This window comes from Oncorhynchus gorbuscha, unplaced genomic scaffold (assembly GCF_021184085.1).
Source record: "Oncorhynchus gorbuscha isolate QuinsamMale2020 ecotype Even-year unplaced genomic scaffold, OgorEven_v1.0 Un_scaffold_4639, whole genome shotgun sequence".
Lineage (NCBI taxonomy): Eukaryota > Metazoa > Chordata > Actinopteri > Salmoniformes > Salmonidae > Oncorhynchus > Oncorhynchus gorbuscha.
In genome coordinates this window covers 1-18,059 of record NW_025748616.1, presented here as the reverse complement: position 1 = coordinate 18,059, position 18,059 = coordinate 1, and the positions used below count along the sequence as shown (strand labels likewise).

At 47.3% G+C, this 18,059-nt stretch overlaps 1 pseudogene; it reads right to left on the bottom strand.

The window, feature by feature from the left end:
• Positions 1–3,211: 3,211 nt before the first annotated feature.
• Positions 3,212–17,610, bottom strand: LOC124028670 (annotated as a pseudogene).
• Positions 17,611–18,059: the final 449 nt, after the last annotated feature.

Here is an 18,059-nt window from a genome sequence, read left to right as displayed (position 1 = left end):
CCTTCGCCTCCGTCTATTGAGGGAAAAATACCAAGACCCCCCTAAACAGTCTGGTGAGAAGTTTGTGTTGGGTGGTGCTCTGCTGGAGGGAGGAATGTAACACTCTGTTGGCCACATTGGATTAATAATGAAGCACTTCTTGGAGGTGGTGGTAGTCAGATCCAAGGACATGGAAGAGCTAACAGATACGGATACATAAAAACAATGTGTTGTCTCTCAGGCTCACACGCATCGGTGTGTATGTGTGGGGAGGAGGCGAAGGGGTACGTGAGCGCGGGGGGGGTTGCGAACTGCCTGCCAGACTTGACATCCTGACAGGTTTAATAACTGGCTCAATCATGCCTCCCTCTCTTCCCGCTGGCCCCTTCTTCCTCGCTTCCCAGAGTGATGGCTGAATGAAGGAGGTGAAGTTGATGATAGACTTAATCTATTGCTTCACTGCCAGTCAAATGTTCTACTGGGACAGAGAGAAATACAGACGATTTAGAACAGGGCTCTCCAACCCTGTTCCTGGAGAGCTACAGTCCAGTATTGGAGTTAAAACCTACTGGACTGTAACTCTCCAGGAACAGGAACAGGACTGTTCCAGGAACAGGGTTGGAGTTAAAACCTACCTACTGGACTGTAACTCTCCAGGAACAGGGTTGGAGTTAAAACCTACTGGACTGTAACTCTCCAGGAACAGGGTTGGAGTTAAAACCTACTGGACTGTAACTCTCCAGGAACAGGGCTGGAGTTAAAACCTACTGGACGGTAACTCTCCAGGAACAGGGTTGGAGTTAAAACCTACTGGACTGTAACTCTCCAGGAACAGGGTTATAGAGCCCTGATTTAGAAAATCAAACAGACGTAACCTCAAATGTTTGTTTTCAGTTTTTATTTAAACTTTTTTAATAATGTCAACATTGTGTTTTGTTGCTCATAAAAATATGTTCACTTAATTCAAAAGGACATGGAAAGAGATGAACAATAACAACGAAAAGCTTCCCAAAATAAACAGGGAAAATAGGAATAAAATCAAAAATATTTCTGGATATTTTCAATGTATTGTAAAACCAAGTATTCCAGTTAAGTTGTTTGGTAGTTTTACACACTTTAAACTGATGTAGTTTTAAGTGTTAAATATTGAGGCCTAAGTATTTGTTTAGATGGTATAAGATTTAGTGGTAGACAGCATCCACCAACCCTTCCTTCCTTCCTTCCTTCCTTCCTTCCTTCCTTCCTTCCTTCCTTCCTTCCTTCCTTCCAATCTTAATCTCCTGTGTTGTTTTCACTAAAATAATAGTCATAATGTACACCGCCTGGTCACTAAGCCTGTTAGAAGAGGGGACCCTTGTCTTGACATGCCCATTTCAGGAGGTTTAAATACATGCTCTGGAACTTTAGCGACTGCTAAGTATTTGTTAAACCTCCCACTTTGGGCTGGATGTGTCTATATGTCGTTAAAAATGCATACTCTATTCACAGAATTACTGTCTTACCTCAATTAGACATTTAATGCCTAGTTTAAAATCAACTTTTCTCGAAGCTGTGCTGCTCCATTTTCTCCATTTTCCCCTAGCAATTCAAGTTCTAGCCAATGAGCTTTAGCCCCTTGCCATTTGAGCGTTAGCTAGCTAGATGCAGAATGAGAAAGAGAAATTATGTGGGGCACATATCTGCACGTAGTACACAGGGACCACTTTTGTCTCATGAATGCTACTTTCAGAACTACTGGCTAAAAACTATACAAAAGTACTGGAGAATGTCTTTAAATGTAGTGGATGGATTAGGTGGGCATGTGTGTGTGTGTGTGTGTGTGTGTGTGTGTGTGTGTGTGTGTGTGTGTGTGTGTGTGTGTGTGTGTGTGTGTGTGTGTGTGTGTGTGTGTGTGTGTGTGTGTGTGTGTGTGTGTGTGTGTGTGTGTGTGTGTGTGTGTTTAGTGGTGGATACAGTACCACTGAAGCATGACAGTGACTTGATGTCTGCCTCTCTGTGCACAAGACGGGACATGCTTCCACATTATCACTGATCTGTTTACCGACAGAGATCTTCATACTGTAGTCGGCACTGAGATCCTCATCAGGGGCAGGCAGGTTAACACCAGACACATTAAAGTTACTTAGACCGTTTTCACATTCTGAGATTTGAATCTCAACACTGGTGTTTCAGCATATTCTAGTTTGGTGTACACATTTTTTTCCTAAATGTCCCTCGTCCCAGACAGAGCCCATATAAATATATGCTACGCTTGGACTTTTCATAGTCTGCTTGGCTGCAAGTGAGCAAGACGTGGGACCCTCTTTTTCCAAAGACCAGTTAATGGTGCACAACAAAGCACCATAGAGGCTAATTCTGCCTGAGGGAAATCCACAAGCATCTCTCTCTGAGGCTAGGCTAAGCTAGGCTAACAAGTGCGTTCTTGTGAATTGCAGTTTACTGAAGTAACTGTGTTCCCTCTTGGGGACATAAACAATTAATAAAGCCTTTAGAAATGAACTGTTTATTTTTCCCCTCCTCTCTGTGGTAATCATGTGTGTGTGGTTGATCTGAGGCAGGCTCAGGGGATGTTTGAAGTTCGCTGCAGCACAGAAACAAATGTTAAGGTTTCAGCCAACTGAAACTGTTTATCGGTGCTTTTTGTGTGGGGGGCGGGGCGGGGTTGAGGGCCAGAGAATGGAGAGGGATTTAGTACGAGACTTACAGCTGCTTAGACTGTCTGACATTCGTAGGGTAAAGCCTTTGATTGACTTCGCTGGTACAAACGAGTTTTAATCTTCAAAGATTTGAATCTGGGGTTTAATCTGTCTGTTAAATCACAAGCAGTTAAGGGGGGATGACGGGTGGTAACAGTCACATACTTATGGAACAAAAACAACAGCAAAAGTATAAAAACATTTACAAACACAACAAAAAAATGACAATTTCACTAAGCAATAGAGCCGAAACAAAGCATGATAAATGTCCGGCACCTTGCTTTTCAATTACTGGAAAAAGTTCTCTTCATTTGGTGACTCGGATGTCATTCACAGCGAGCGCCACTGTTTTTACATAGTTCAGGTATCACAAGGGTGCACAGCAATGCACCCCCATTTCAGTGCAGAACCCATTTTAGAGTAGACACAGCAGGGATTAGGTCACTACCCTGATGTCTCTCTGTCTGGCCCAGTCTCGCTTGACCTTTGACCTGCTGTGGAGAGTGGGCACACTCAGTAGCGAGCCGCGGGGGGCGCCAGTCCAGCAATGTGATTGTAGAAACAAAGCAGGAGGTGTGGAAATAAGAATAAAGGCACTTTAAAAGGCTCCCTTATTTTCAAATAATCCTTTCAAACATATTTTAATGTCTGCACAGTTTAATATTTGTTCCGTTTCTCAATTGCTGACACATGGCTGGCCGGTCCTCTCTTTCTCCTCCACTGTCACCAACAACTCTAGCTGGTGTCTAGTCTGTGAGGGAATGAGTAGCTAGAGGTATTTAGTCTGACCCTCTGGGTCTGAGTAGCAACAGAGATGGGCGTCAGAAATAAGAGGGCTTATGAGAGAGAGCCATGTTGTTGTTCGGCGAGCAATGATCCTGTATTAGCAGCACCTCGTACTCCAGGCCGCCATTTTGAACCACAGCCGGCTCCGGCTGCTTTTGGGGCATCGCCCCTCCAATGTTGGAACCAGCCTTGACTCCCTCCAGCTCCAGCTGGGCTGGCTCACACTCCAGATCCAGGTGGCCCTTGGCCCGTTTCCTCCTCATGTAGCACACCATCCCCACGGCGGCTGCAATCAGGACGAGGAGCAGCAGGATGGCCAGAGCCGGCACCAGCATGGTGGTCAGCCTCTTGTCCTCCCACCTGCCTCCCTGTGGCAGTGTGCTGCTGGGCCGCTGTGTGGGCCACCGTGCAGACGCTGTCCCCACCGCTGAGGTCGCCCAGTGGGCTGGCGCATACTGTGTAGGTGGAGTTGGGCCGCAGCCCCCTCAGGGTGTACTCTGGGTAGGAAGCAGGCACGCTGAGCTGCATGGGACGCCGGTCGGGCCCCGACAGGTTGCGGTATGTCAGACGGATGCCGCGGATGTAGGGCCGGACCTTGATGTAGCGGTGCAGGTCCAGCATGATGGAGGAGCTGGTCACCAGGCGCGAGCTGATGTCGGGGTCATCGGCGGTGACAGTTGCCGCGGAAATGTAATTGTTGTTGTCATTGTGGTCCTGATCGGGAGGGGGGTGGGAGTGGTGGCGGTTCTCGCAATAGGTGCCGTAGAAGCCACGAGGGCAGGTGCACTCCAGATGGCCTTGCCCGTCCAGCCGACAGGTGCCCCCATTCAAGCAGGTCTGGGAGGGGCAGAAGAAGTCCACCTCTGGGTCTTGGCTGCTGCTGCTGGGAGAGGCAGGGACGGGGGCGGGGGCTGGCTGCCTGTCCCAGTTGAGGTGTCCTCCTCACTGGGCCCTGGTGCAGGGATGGCTGGGGAGGTGCTAGGCAGGGTGGTGACTGGAGGGGGCATGGTGGTGCTGGTTCTGACTGTGCTAGCGGTGACAGTAGTGGTGGTGGGGCAGCCAAACTCCCTGTGCTCCAGCCTCTCCAGCACCTTCCCAGCGTTGAGGGGAGGGAAGTGGCAGCGGGTCTCCTCCGTCCTGCCCAGAGTCACCCCCTGGTTCCTGAGCCACCCGGGGAAACCAGGCCAGGGTGCACAGGCAGTTGAAAGGGTTCTCTGCCACCGTCAGCTTAGTCAGGTGAGGGAAAAGCTGTGCGAACCCGTCAGGCAAGCCCTGCAGACTCAGGTTGCTGATGTCCAACTCCTGGAGCTCGCTCAGGTTCTTCAGGTCCTCCAGCTTCAGTGGGCCCATGGGGTTCCCGGCCAGGCTCAGGTAGATCAGGCCCTGGACCTCCCTCAGCGCCAGGGGGAAGGAGCTCAGCTCGTTGCCAGAGATGTCCAGTTCGTGGAGGTTCCCCAGGCTGGCCATCAGGTCCTCGTTCAGGCTTTCGAGGCCCAGGCCGGCCAGCTTCAGAGACTCCAGGTTGGGCATCTGGAGGTCGGCTGACCCCAGGGATGGGAGGGTGTTGAGCGGAGGTCCAGCAACAGCAGTCTGGGCATGGCGAGGGCGGGGAGTGAGGTGAGCTGGTTTCCCTGCAGCTTGAGCTCCAGCAGCTGCTCCAGGCCTTGGAAGGCAGCAGGGTGTATAGTCCGGATGTGGTTGCTGTAGAGGTACAGCCTCTCCAGTAGGGCCATGCCCGCAAAGCTCTCCTCTGACAGATGGGTGATCTGGTTGGCTGAGAGGTCCAAGTTCCTCAGGGAAGTCAGAGGCTCAAACACTCGGTCAGGCAGTACCGTGACTTTGTTCTGACTCAGATCCAGCATCTCCAGGCTCTCCATGCCCACAAAGTCTTCCTCTGCCAGGGTCTCGATGCCGTTGGCGAAGAGGTAGAGGTTCTTGGTGAGTTCCGGGACGCCTTGGGGCATGGTGGCAGAGCGGCGCTGGAAACAGAAGATGGATTCTGGGGTGGAGCAGGTGCAGTCCTGGGGACAGTCGCTGGCCAGAGTCCTGCCAGGGAGCCGGAGCAAGAGGAGAAGGAGGAAGGGCGTCAGCGGAGGGAGGAAGAAGGCCTTCATGGTGCCACTGGAGTCACTCTGTCTCCTCTCTCAGCCTGAAAGGACAGATCAAGGACAAGGTCAGCTATAGAAAGAGATGCTTTAAATGCAGGGCCACTGGGTAATAGGTATACACAGACAGAGTCTTATCTTTGTCATGTCTTGCTGGAAACTGTGAAGGACATGGGAAAGGAAGGCAACCTAGAGGTGTCGAACATAGAGACAACCTAGAGATGTAGGACATTGAGACAACCTAGGATTATAGGACATAAAGACAACCTAGAGATGTAGAACATATAGACAACCTGAAGTGTAGGACATAGAGACAACCTAGAGATGTAGGACATAGAGACAACCTAGAATTATAGGACATAAAGACAACCTAGAGATGTAGAACATAGAGACAACCTGAAGTTTAGGACATCGACACACCCTAGATGTGTAGGACATAGAGACACCCTAGAAGTACAGGACATAGAGACAGCCTAGAAGTATAGGATATAGAGACAACCTAGAGATGTAAGACATGGAGACAACCTAGAAGTATAGGACATAGAGACAACCTAGACGTATAGGACATAGAGGTGTAGAAGTGCTAAATTGAGATATACAGCAATTCTGTACTATAACTACCCTTCATATCTGTATAATGCGTCACAAATCTGTATAGATCTTTATGATGTATTAGTTTCTCTTTTTTCATGTGGTTAGCACAATATGTGGCGTTATTATCGTCGTCTGAGCACACATGAATGATCAAAGACGTGGTCTCTTGACACAGGGCTCTTCAAACAATGGGCCGTGGTACGGCAGTGACCTCAGGGCTTTGAGTCATTTTCCACTGGACTCGGGGGAAAGAAAGTTCCCTTAGATAGAGAGTAGCAATCTAATGTAGCCACACTCTGACCAAGGTGACTTAAACTTGATAGTATTGTATCAGACACAGTAGATCCAGGATGTTGTTTTCCTTTCTGAGGTGTTTTCATCAAGCATATTGTTAGTTACTGTGGTAGTAGGTTTGGTAGCTGCTTCATTAACATAAACCTTGCTATAGATCCTGGTAGTACTTGGTGCTGTGGACTGGTAAACACATTTATGTGTCTCTGTCTCTCTCACTCTCTCTAGGTATGTCTATCTGTCTCTCTGTGTCTGTCTGTCTTCCTCTTTCTGTGTGTCCCCTTCCTTCCTTCCTTCTTTCCTTCCTTCCTTCCTTCCTTCCCTCCCTGTCCTGGTTCTATCTCTGTCTCACTCTCTCTGTGTCTGTCTGTCTCTCTCTCTCTGTGTCTGTCTGTCTCTCTCTCTCAGGGTCTGTACAGTCCACCCACTAACATTTACAGTTCTCCACACACTGTGGTTGAACGGGAAGCACATTTAACCATTTTCTCCATGTTTACGACAAACTCTTTAGCCTGTGAAACCATGTTACAGACACACACACAAACACACACACACAAGTTGTTCAGATTACGATGTCTGAGGGAGGCGATGAAGCCTGTCAAGAACTCCAGTCACCCAAGCCACGGACTGTTACCATCTGGCAAATGATAACGGAGCATCGGGTCTCGGACCAACAGGCCATCAGACTGTTGAACAACTAACCCTAGCTGTTTACCTGCTCAGAACTGCACCGTAGAGACCGTTTACACTGACTCTCCACACGCCAACCCTTGCACACACACACACACACACACACACACACACACACACACACACACACACACACACACACACACACACACACACACACACACACACACACACACACACACACACACACACACACACACACACACACACACACACACACACACACACACACACACACACACACACACACACACACACACACACACACACACACACACACACACACAGTCAACACTGCTGTTGAATTTGATACTTCTATTCAACTGCTTAAAGACACTAACCACTTTACATTTGGAACACAGTTCTACTTGATCATTACACATTCATCATCAGATCTTATTAGATCTGTTTTATTGCTATGGATACTACCTTCCTCTGACTTATTATTTTAGATGAAACTTTTCTATTATTATTGATATGGATATTGTACTGCATTGTTGAGGGAGATAGCGTGTTAGCATTTCACTACACCTTTTATATCTGCTGTTAGTGGTTTAATACCTGCTGTTAGTTGTTTAATATCTGCTGTTAGTTGTTTAATATCTGCTGTTAGTGGTTTAATGCCTGCTTTTAGTGGTTTAATGCCTGCTGTTAGTTGTTTAATATCTGCTGTTAGTTGTTTAATATCTGCTGTTAGTGGTTTAATACCTGCTGTTAGTTGTTTAATATCTGCTGTTAGTGGTTTAATACCTGCTGTTAGTGGTTTAATACCTGCTGTTAGTTGTTTTATACCTGCTGTTAGTGGTTTAATACTGGCTGTTTGTGGTTTAATACTGGCTGTTTGTGGTTTTATACCTGCTGTTAGTGGTTTAATGTCTGCTGTTAGTGGTTTTATACCTGCTGTTAGTGGTTTTATACCTGCTGTTAGTGGTTTTATACCTGCTGTTAGTGGTTTTATACCTGCTGTTAGTGGTTTTATACCTGCTGTTAGTGGTTTAATGCCTGCTGTTAGTGGTTTTATACCTGCTGTTAGTGGTTTAATACCTGCTGTTAGTGTTTAATACCTGCTGTTAGTGGTTTAATGTCTGCTGTTAGTGGTTTAATGTCTGCTGTTAGTGGTTTTATACCTGCTGTTAGTGGTTTAATACCTGCTGTTAACCGTTTTATACCTGCTGTTAGTGTTTTAATACCTGCTGTTAGTGTTTTAATACCTGCTGTTAGTGTTTTAATACCTGCTGTTAGTGTTTTAATACCTGCTGTTAGTGGTTTTATACCTGCTGTTAGTAGTTTTATACCTGCTGTTAACGGTTTTATACCTGCTGTTAACGGTTTTATACCTGCTGTTAGTGGTTTAATACCTGCTGTTAGTGGTTTTATACCTGCTGTTAGTGGTTTTATACCTGCTGTTAGTGTTTTAATACCTGCTGTTAACGGTTTTATACCTGCTGTTAACTGTTGTATACCTGCTGTTAACTGTTGTATACCTGCTGTTAACGGTTTATACCTGCCGTTAGTGGTTTTATACCTGCCGTTAGTGGTTTTATACCTGCTGTTAGCTGTTTTATACCTGCTGTTAGTGGTTTTATACCTGCTGTCAACGGTTTTATACCTGCTGTTAGCTGTTTTATACCTGCTGTTAGCTGTTTTATACCTGCTGTTAGCTGTTTTATACCTGTGACAAAAAACATTTGATCTGGAGGATTGACATGAGAGCAAGTGTGTGTGATTCTGTGTCTCAGTGTAAAACAGAACAAGTCTTAATGCTGCAGTACAAACTTCTCCTTGTTTCCCTCTCATTTCTCCACTTTTACAACTGTACCAAGTCTCTGTTTGTGACTGTAATTATGCGATACACGTTATAGTGCATGTGTGCATGCATCTGTGTGTGATTTAGCTTGCGGTGCTCTCAACTTGTGTTATCCATATCCTGGAGCTGCTTTCCTGACAAACGCTCAGTATAAATCACCTAAAATTAGAATATTGTCATTACTCAAAACTTTGGTCAACGCTCCTTACTAAACACATCTGAGAAATACAGTAGAAACTCAGAGATGCTGAGAGAGGCTCTTTTGTATCCAAAGAGAGGATAGTGTCAGATGGGCATGTCAAGTAATTTACACCTCTTGAGACCCAGCAAATTCAGGCCCGAGACAGGACACCTGTAAGATCACATAACTTAGACTTGAGTTGAAAGAGAGCGAGGGAAGGGAGGAAAGAAAGAGGGGGAATGGATGGCACATAAAGGGAAGATGAGCTGCTCAAGTGAGTCATTGAAGACGTTTATCATCCTTCGTTCCAAGGAGTAATCGCACGGGTTAGTGGCCTTGAGCGAGGAGAGACTAAAATACAGATTTTCAATCTTTCTTCCTTCCTTCTGTCCTCCCCTTCTCTCTCTCCCTACTTCTCTCTTTCTCTCCCTCCCTAGCTTTCTCTCTCTCGATCTCTGGGCTTATAATGACAGTGTGGGGGGTTTAATATCCGCAGTTCATGTCGGGGTGAAATACGCCAAGCTTAGTTTTATTGGACACTGCAGGGAGACTGCGACGGTGGCCCACCCCTCCACCTGCAGTTGTTTTACTTTCTCTTTCATTCTGCTTTTATTTGGAAAGCAGGTTTCAACATTTAGAAAAATGTCATGATTTAAGTTGATTGGGGGGGGGCTGCTCATGGTGTGAGTGGAAATTGTAGACACCTTCAGGTTGAATTTGTTCACTTAAGGGAGTTTCTTAAGCGCCGTTTTAATGGTACTGGTTGCTGTTTGGGGTACGACCTGGATTCTTCTTGTATTGTAGGGTTTGTCCTGACAAATGTACCCATAATACTCCCAGAGAACTCTGTTCTGAGGTGCTTGAGGGGTTGAAGAGTACAACACTAAAAACGTCCTGGACAATGACTGAGACTTTCCCATGTTCATTTCCTTTCTGCCTCGCTGTCTGTCGTTACTCACTTGTAGCACTGACCCACCCGTTCAGCCAATGCACAACTTTGCTGCAACCTTGTAGCAACATTGTGAGGCAGAGATCACACTCTCCCATCTGAAAACACATCCCTGAGCTACAGAGATAGTGCCACCATGGTTACGGTAACTTGCGCCCTTCCACTTCCACTTTTGCCAAACATTGCCTGTCATTCTCAAGGTTCCTCTATCTAACTCTTTGATAAATGAGTCTTGTGCCTGCAGAGAGACACATTATCACATCCTGCACTAGGTCATACTGTAGCTGCCTGCCCACAACAAGTCATAATCTTACAGCTAATCACGCTGTTCTAGTTCATTACGGATTGAATTGATTCAACTTGGTCCAGTTGCTTCTGCGTCACATTGAAGAATAATCTGGTTGTTTTGTTGTGTGCCATTGTCACGTTGTTCCCAGAGTCTGGAAATCCTTTATCCAAGTTTATCTGTCCGAAAAGTTAGCTCTGCTTCCTTGTCTCTCTAACGATGAATGAACCATCATCATCTTCACCTTTATCCCTCAACTCTATCTCTGTTCTGTCTCGTTGTAGCTCCTATTCTCAGCAGGTAACACAAGCTGCATGAGCCTGTGTGTAACACAACTGTTATAATCACTGAGCCCCCGCTGATGATGGCCATGACTTATGATGAACTTTGCAGAAGGAAACAGAGCAGGTTTTTTGCATTCTTGCGGCTGGCGTTTCATTAATTCACTGGCAGCCATGCGATCTTTTCCTCCAAAAGCCGGTTTTAGTTGCGGCCGTATAAAACGAGCAGAAATGCACAGGGCTTGTGCCAAGTAGATATTACGGTTGAAACGGAGCCACTGAGTTCCACTTCCACTGCATATCTGGGATCTGTTTCCCCCTCTGGAGTTCCACTTCCACTGCATATCTGGGATCTGTTTCCCCCCTCTGGAGTTCCACTTCCACTGCATATCTGCGATCTGTTTCCTCCCTCTGGAGTTCCACTTCCACTGCATATCTGCGATCTGTTTCCCCCCTCTGGAATTCCACTGCATATCTGCGATCTGTTTCCCCCCTCTGGAGTTGCACTGCATATCTGCGATCTGTTTCCCCCCTCTGGAGTTCCACTGCATATCTGGGATCTGTTTCCCCCCTCTGGTGTTCCACTGCATATCTGGGATCTGTTTCCCCCCTCTGGAGTTCCACTGCATATCTGGGATCTGTTCCACTGCATATCTGGGATCTGTTCCCCCCTCTGAGTTCACTGCATATCTGGGACTGCACTTCCACCATATCTGGGATCTGTTTCCCCCTCTGGAGTTCCACTTCCACTGCATATCTGCGATCTGTTTCCCCCTCCTCTGGAGTTCACTTCCACTGCATATCTGCGATCTGTTTCCCCCCTCTGGAATTCCACTGCATATCTGCGATCTGTTTCCCCCCTCTGGAGTTGCACTGCATATCTGCGATCTGTTTCCCCCCTCTGGAGTTGCACTGCATATCTGGGATCTGTTTCCCCCCTCTGGAGTTCCACTTCCACTGCATATCTAGGATCTGTTTCCCCCTCTGGAGTTCCACTTCCACTGCATATCTGGGATCTGTTTCCCCCCTCTGGAGTTCCACTTCCACTGCATATCTGCGATATGTTTCCCCCCTCTGGAGTTCCACTTCCACTGCATATCTGCGATCTGTTTCCCCCCTCTGGAGTTCCACTTCCACTGCATATCTGCGATCTGTTTCCCCCTCTGGAGTTTCCCTGCTCTCTTTTGCTGTTCTTCATTTCACTTGTACATTTTCTTTACTGAAAAACACAGCCTCGAATGTCAAGAGTTGGAGAGGAGATGTAAGGGCTGGGAGGCAGGGAAAGAGGAAGGCGGGGGGGCAAAGGCCATGAAAGTTAGTTTCTAGCCCAGTATCATCCCTTCACATCACGCCACCACTGTGGTATGTATCTTCCTCCTCTTTCATTACTCTCTTTTCTCTTTCCACTCCTCCTGAAATCATCCTTGATATGAAAATGTTTCCCCCTGTAGTTCCTTGAAGCCGGACTACGTTAAAGAAGAGAGGTATAGTGGTAATATCTTGATGCTCCCTGAGCTACACATTCCTATTGTTATGTTCCAAGTCATTACATGTTAAAGCCCAGGCTGGGCAGAGATGTATTGTTATACAGCCAAACACCAATAAAGTAGCTTTAGTATTGTGCCATTGGGTCAGGTTAACAAAGTACAGCAGCTAACTCACTAACAGCTATCAACAGCCAACACCTGCTAACTCGTGAGAAATACCTCGTAACTTCTGCCAACCAAACACTACCAACTTAGCTTTTCTTTTGCCAACAATGCAAAAGTACTGTGGACTTAATCAGCATTAGGTATAGGCCTAGTAATTGTTTCTGGAAAATCTCGTTCAGACATTAAAGATAGCATCTGATGGAGGTACAGTCTGCCATTTGACCACAGTGTAATGGGTAGTAGGGGTGAGGGGTCGCAGTTATCCCATGGGTTTAAACACAACGCCTGGGGAACACATTTAAATGGACTGATAATGGAATTCAGTGGGTTGTAATGGATTTCTGCCCGTGCTCATGTAGCTGGTGGTCCGTCTGAACTGCTCTTCTACATTACATGTGTATAGAACTTCCCTCACAGGAGAAGAAAGTTATTCTAAATTAAATAGAGTTTTCTACTAGCAGGTTCTTAACTATGACTTCATTCGGCTTATGTGTGCCTTTTGCGGAAGTTTCTAAAATGTGGCTGGAGTTTTCCTTCGGTTCAGCCATAAAGTCAACAGAGAGACATGAACCCGGGCTCTTCTGATATACAGCCTATAATAAAAAGCAGGAAGGCTGGTAGTATTACAGGGTTGGGAAATGATGAAGAGGTAGATGGAAAGACAGAGAAGAGAGTGTGGCTGGATGGATGTGCTGTGTGGCTGGATGGATCTGCTGTGCTGTGTGGCTGGATGGATCTGCTGTGCTGTGTGGCTGGATGGATCTGCTGTGCTGTGTGGCTGGATGGATCTGCTGTGCTGTGTGGCTGGATGGATCTGCTGTGTGGCTGGATGGATCTGCTCTGCTGTGTGGCTGGATGGATCTGCTCTGCTGTGTGGCTGGATGGATCTGCTCTGCTGTGTGGCTGGATGGATCTGCTGTGTGGCTGGATGGATCTGCTGTGTGGCTGGATGGATGTGCTGTGCTGTGTGGCTGGATGGATGTGCTGTGGGGCTGGATGGATGTGCTGTGTGGCTGGATGGATGTGCTGTGTGGCTGTATGGATCTGCTGTGTGGCTGGATGGATCTGCTGTGTGGCTGGATGGATGTGCTGTGTGGCTGGATGGATGTGCTGTGTGGCTGGATGGATGTGCTGTGTGGCTGGCTGGATGGATGTGCTGTGTGGCTGGATGGATGTGCTGTGTGGCTGGATGGATGTGCTGTGTGGCTGGCTGGATGGATGTGCTGTGGGGCTGGATGGATGTGCTGTGTGGCTGGATGGATGTGCTGTGTGGCTGGATGGATGTGCTGTGTGGCTGGATGGATGTGCTGTGGGGCTGGATGGATGTGCTGTGTGGCTGGATGGATGTGCTGTGGGGCTGGATGGATGTGCTGTGGGGCTGGATGGATGTGCTGTGTGTAGAGAAAAGAGAAAAGGGGAAAGAATAACGGGGATGAAGACTGGAAAGGGAAACTCAGCAACAGTTGAAGGATGTAAAACAGACATTTTGCAAGCTTGCCTGGCGCAATGGAACCAATGGAATAGTCCCTAAAGTGCAATCCCGATCATCTGGCACCCAGGCAGACTCAATCAAATACCCAAAGTATTTAAAAGAAAACAAATCCTATTTGAACCCAGGTCTGTCACAACATAGACACATACAGCAGAGCATGCATTTGTGTGGTATGTGTCTGAAGCAGTACAGGACAAACATCAGCCAATCACCTCTCCTGAACAGAAGGGAGCCAATCAGGCGCTGGAGGATACAGGCAAGAGACGGGGGACGGGTGTAGGGGAGCAGGGCCAGAATACACAAGATCAAGGGAGCCATGCAGTATAGATGGAGGTATGAGTGTCGGGAGAGGAGGAGAGAGAGGGGAGGCCGACATGAAAGAATGTGAGAGAGACGTAAGGAGGGCAGCTATGTAGATGAAGTTCGGAATATTTTCCTAAGAAACCCAATGTTGTGATTCTTGCTCTCTGGGGTCTATGTTTATTTTACTGTGCCTCATTCTGACCAGGGTGCAGAGAATCTGATAGCCCAGAGGGAACCATGAGGCTGGGGCAGGCAGAGAGGGAACCATGAGGATGGGGCAGGCAGAGAGGGAACCATGAGGCTGGGGCAGGCAGAGAGGGAACCATGAGGCTGGGGCAGGCAGAGAGGGAACCATGAGGATGGGGCAGGCAGAGAGGGAACCATGAGGATGGGGCAGGCAGAGAGGGAACCATGAGGATGGGGCAGGCAGAGAGGGAACCATGAGGATGGGGCAGGCAGAGAGGGAACCATGAGGATGGGGCAGGCAGAGAGGGAACCATGAGGATGGGGCAGGCAGAGAGGGAACCATGAGGATGGGGCAGGCAGAGAGGGGAACCATGAGGATGGGGCAGGCAGAGAGGGAACCATGAGGATGGGGCAGGCAGAGAGGGAACCATGAGGATGGGGCAGGCAGAGAGGGAACCATGAGGATGGGGCAGGCAGAGAGGGAACCATGAGGCTGAGACAGGCAGAGAGGGGAACAATGGAGGACACAGACGGACAGACGGGACGGACAGGGTGTATTCAGTGAGGTTTTGTTTCCGACTTAGAATATGTGGAGAACTACAAATACCTAGGTGTCTGGCTAGACTGTAAACTTACATTACATACATTAAGCATCTCCAATCCAAAATTAAATCTAGAATCTGCTTCCGATTTCACAACAAAGCATCCTTCACTCATGCTGCCCATACCCTTGTAAAACTGACCGTCCTACCGATCCTTGACTTCGAGTGATGTAATTTACAAAATAGCCTCCAACACTCTCACCAGCAAACTGGATGCAGTCTATCACAGTGCCATCCGTTTTATCACAAAGCCCATATACTACCACCACTCGACCTGTATGCTCTCGTTGTCTGGCCCTCGCTACATATTCGTCGCCAAACCCACTGTCCAGGTCATCTATAAGTATTTACTAGGTAAAGCCTTATCTCAACTCACTGGTCACATAGTAGCACCCACATTGCTTTTAGCAGCTCCAGCAGGTATATTTCACTGGTCACCCAAAAGCCAATTCCTCCTTTGGCCACCTTTCCTTCCAGTTCTCTGCCTGCCCAGCTGGAACGGACTGCAAAAATCACTGAAGCTGGAGACTACCTCCCTCTCTAACTTTAGGCACAGCTGTCAGAGCAGCTCTGAATCCACTGCACCTGTACATAGCCCATCTGTAAACAGCCCATCCAACTACCTCATCCCCCATATGGTTATTTATTTAATTTATTTTTGCTCCTTTGCATCTCAGCATCTCTACTTGCACACTCATCTTCTGCACATCTCCAGTGTTTAATTGCTATATTGTAATTATTTCGCCACTATGGCCTATTTATTGTGTAACTCTGTGTTGTCTGTTCATTAATTGCTATGCTTTATCTTGGCCAGGTTGCATTGTAAATGAGAACTTGTTCTCAACTAGCCTACCTGGTTAAACCTGGTTAAATAAAGGTGAAATAAAAATAAAAGGTGAAACGTTCAGAGCCGATAGAAATGTAGAGAATAGAGCCTCAACCACCTGACACACAGTCATGTCTGTTCCACACCTGAGTTTCAAATACTATTTCAAATCATTTCAAATACTACAGAAAAGTCCTAAAAGTGGAAACCACGCCCACCTGGCACTCCCAAGGCAAACGCTCATAGTATTTGTAAGATTTGGGACAGTGGTTGAACCCAGGTCTGCTGTCATCCTGGGAGGAATGCAGCCGTTGAGCGTCAGCTTCTCTCCTCCTCAGGCTTGTCATTTCCTCTGCTGTCTCCACCACTCTTTGCCTCCTCTCTGTTTAAACTTGAAACATTCCTGAGATGTCCAGCAGCTGAGTTTGAAAGGGAGCTTCCTCCGAGTCTCATCTACAAACACACACTCGGCCCTTGCAACGTTAGATCAAGAGGACGTTTCCCCTTTAGGAAAGCTATATATTTCCCAAGAAAAACGGGGAAAATGTCAACAGACTAGGGACTGACTGTACGTGTGGATGGAGTAAACACAGAATGACACAGAACACTAGAGAGGACTTACAGTATATAACAACATGTATCTCTATGGGAGTAGGGCTTTCTTTGTTCCTACTCTCATTACACAACTAGAGTTATAACCTCAGTGCCCTCTGGATTTGAATATGACCGTATCTATTGTAAAAAAGATGATGAATGTGTGGCACTGCTGGTGCTTCAGGCCAAGAGCGAGCCTAGCTAGGCTGTGGTAGAGGAGAGTAACTGCTTTGTGTAACACTGTGCAAGAAGAACATGTGGCTGAAAATGTAAATGAAGAGGAGCGGAGAAATGAAAGGCCTTTCTCTCTCTCCCTGCTCTCTCGCTCTCGATCCCTCTCTTTCTTCTCAAGACAGAGGAAAAAGCAAGAAAACAGGGGGAACCAAAAGGAGAGAGGGATGGAAAAGAAAGGTCCAACAAGCTAGGAGAAACAGAAAGAAGGGTCGGTCCTGTCACTCGTCAGTCAGGTGGAGGGCTGAGATGGGTTTAGCCTGCATGAGAGAGAGTCGTGAAGCCTCAGCAATTACAGCTTCACAGGGCCTCCCAGGGCCCAATGTCAAGAGCCCTTATCTCCAGCGAAAGGACAGGGCCGTGTGTGTGTGCGTGCGTGCGTGCGTGCGTGCGTGCGTGCGTGCGTGCGCTCACTGCAGACATCTACTAAATCACATCTAGCTCCATTTGATCCCCCCACAGAGCGGTAATTTGATCCCCCGTCACTTCTACGATCTTAACACTGTCGTCTTTCCCTCATTCCCCTGGCTGCGGTTCTCTAATGGTACGGCCCTTACGCTGTCCTAGCAGGGGGCAAACTCGGTCAAAACCATCAATCTCAGACAACGGGGGTCAATGAGAGAAAGAGAGGGAGATGGAGGGAGAGGAAGATTAAACATCAGAGCCTAGTGAGAAAGGCTGGATGTGAAGGCGAAGCAGACCTGATATTCGTTAAGCGCCCGTTTGAAGGAATAAGAACTCCTGACATCCATCAGGCTGGTAGTGAGAGCTGGGATAGCATGTTGGGATGTGGCCTGAGCAGGCCCTTTTCTTGTGGTGGGCCTGAAATATACCAGAGAGAGAGTTGTGTGCAGCAGCTTGCAAAGTTCGTTTCACTATATTGCCCCATAACCCCCCCTTCACACCACTACAAAGATACTGTGGCTGCCAGAGGTTCATTGTCCCTGACAGATGTCGTAAAATCATTTCCCCTCCTTCCTTTTCTTCTCTCTATTCTCTATATTGCCAGATTAATCTTTGACTGAATTCTCTGTAAGGCTGGTTCTAGTAAAGTCAGAAAGGACAGAATGTTATTTGTGTCAGACTGAAGATTCTTCGCCAACTGTGCTTTCTCCGATGTCAAGATCCATCTCTGCTTACTACTAGGTTGCATTGCACCTTGGGAGAGAAAAGCAGTTTATAATTTACATTTGTTGTTATCATTCACTGGATAACAAGCTGCAAGTGTACTTGGCATGGTTACCGAAAGCCTTGATCCTATTGCAGAAGAGGGAAAACAAGTTCTTCAATTTCTTTCTCTTCCTCCCCCGTCTCTTTCATATTAGTCTCTACCTCCTCCTCTCCATCAACACTTTCCTGCTCCCTCCCTCCTCAACCCTTATAGATTCAACGGCAAGTTAAACATGTCTGGCCAACGGTGCACAACATCATGAATACTTCAGCACATTTGTTACACAAGTAAAAAAATACTCTGCATTGCATTACACACATTGAACAACACTGTGGTTAGCAAAGCTGACATTATGAT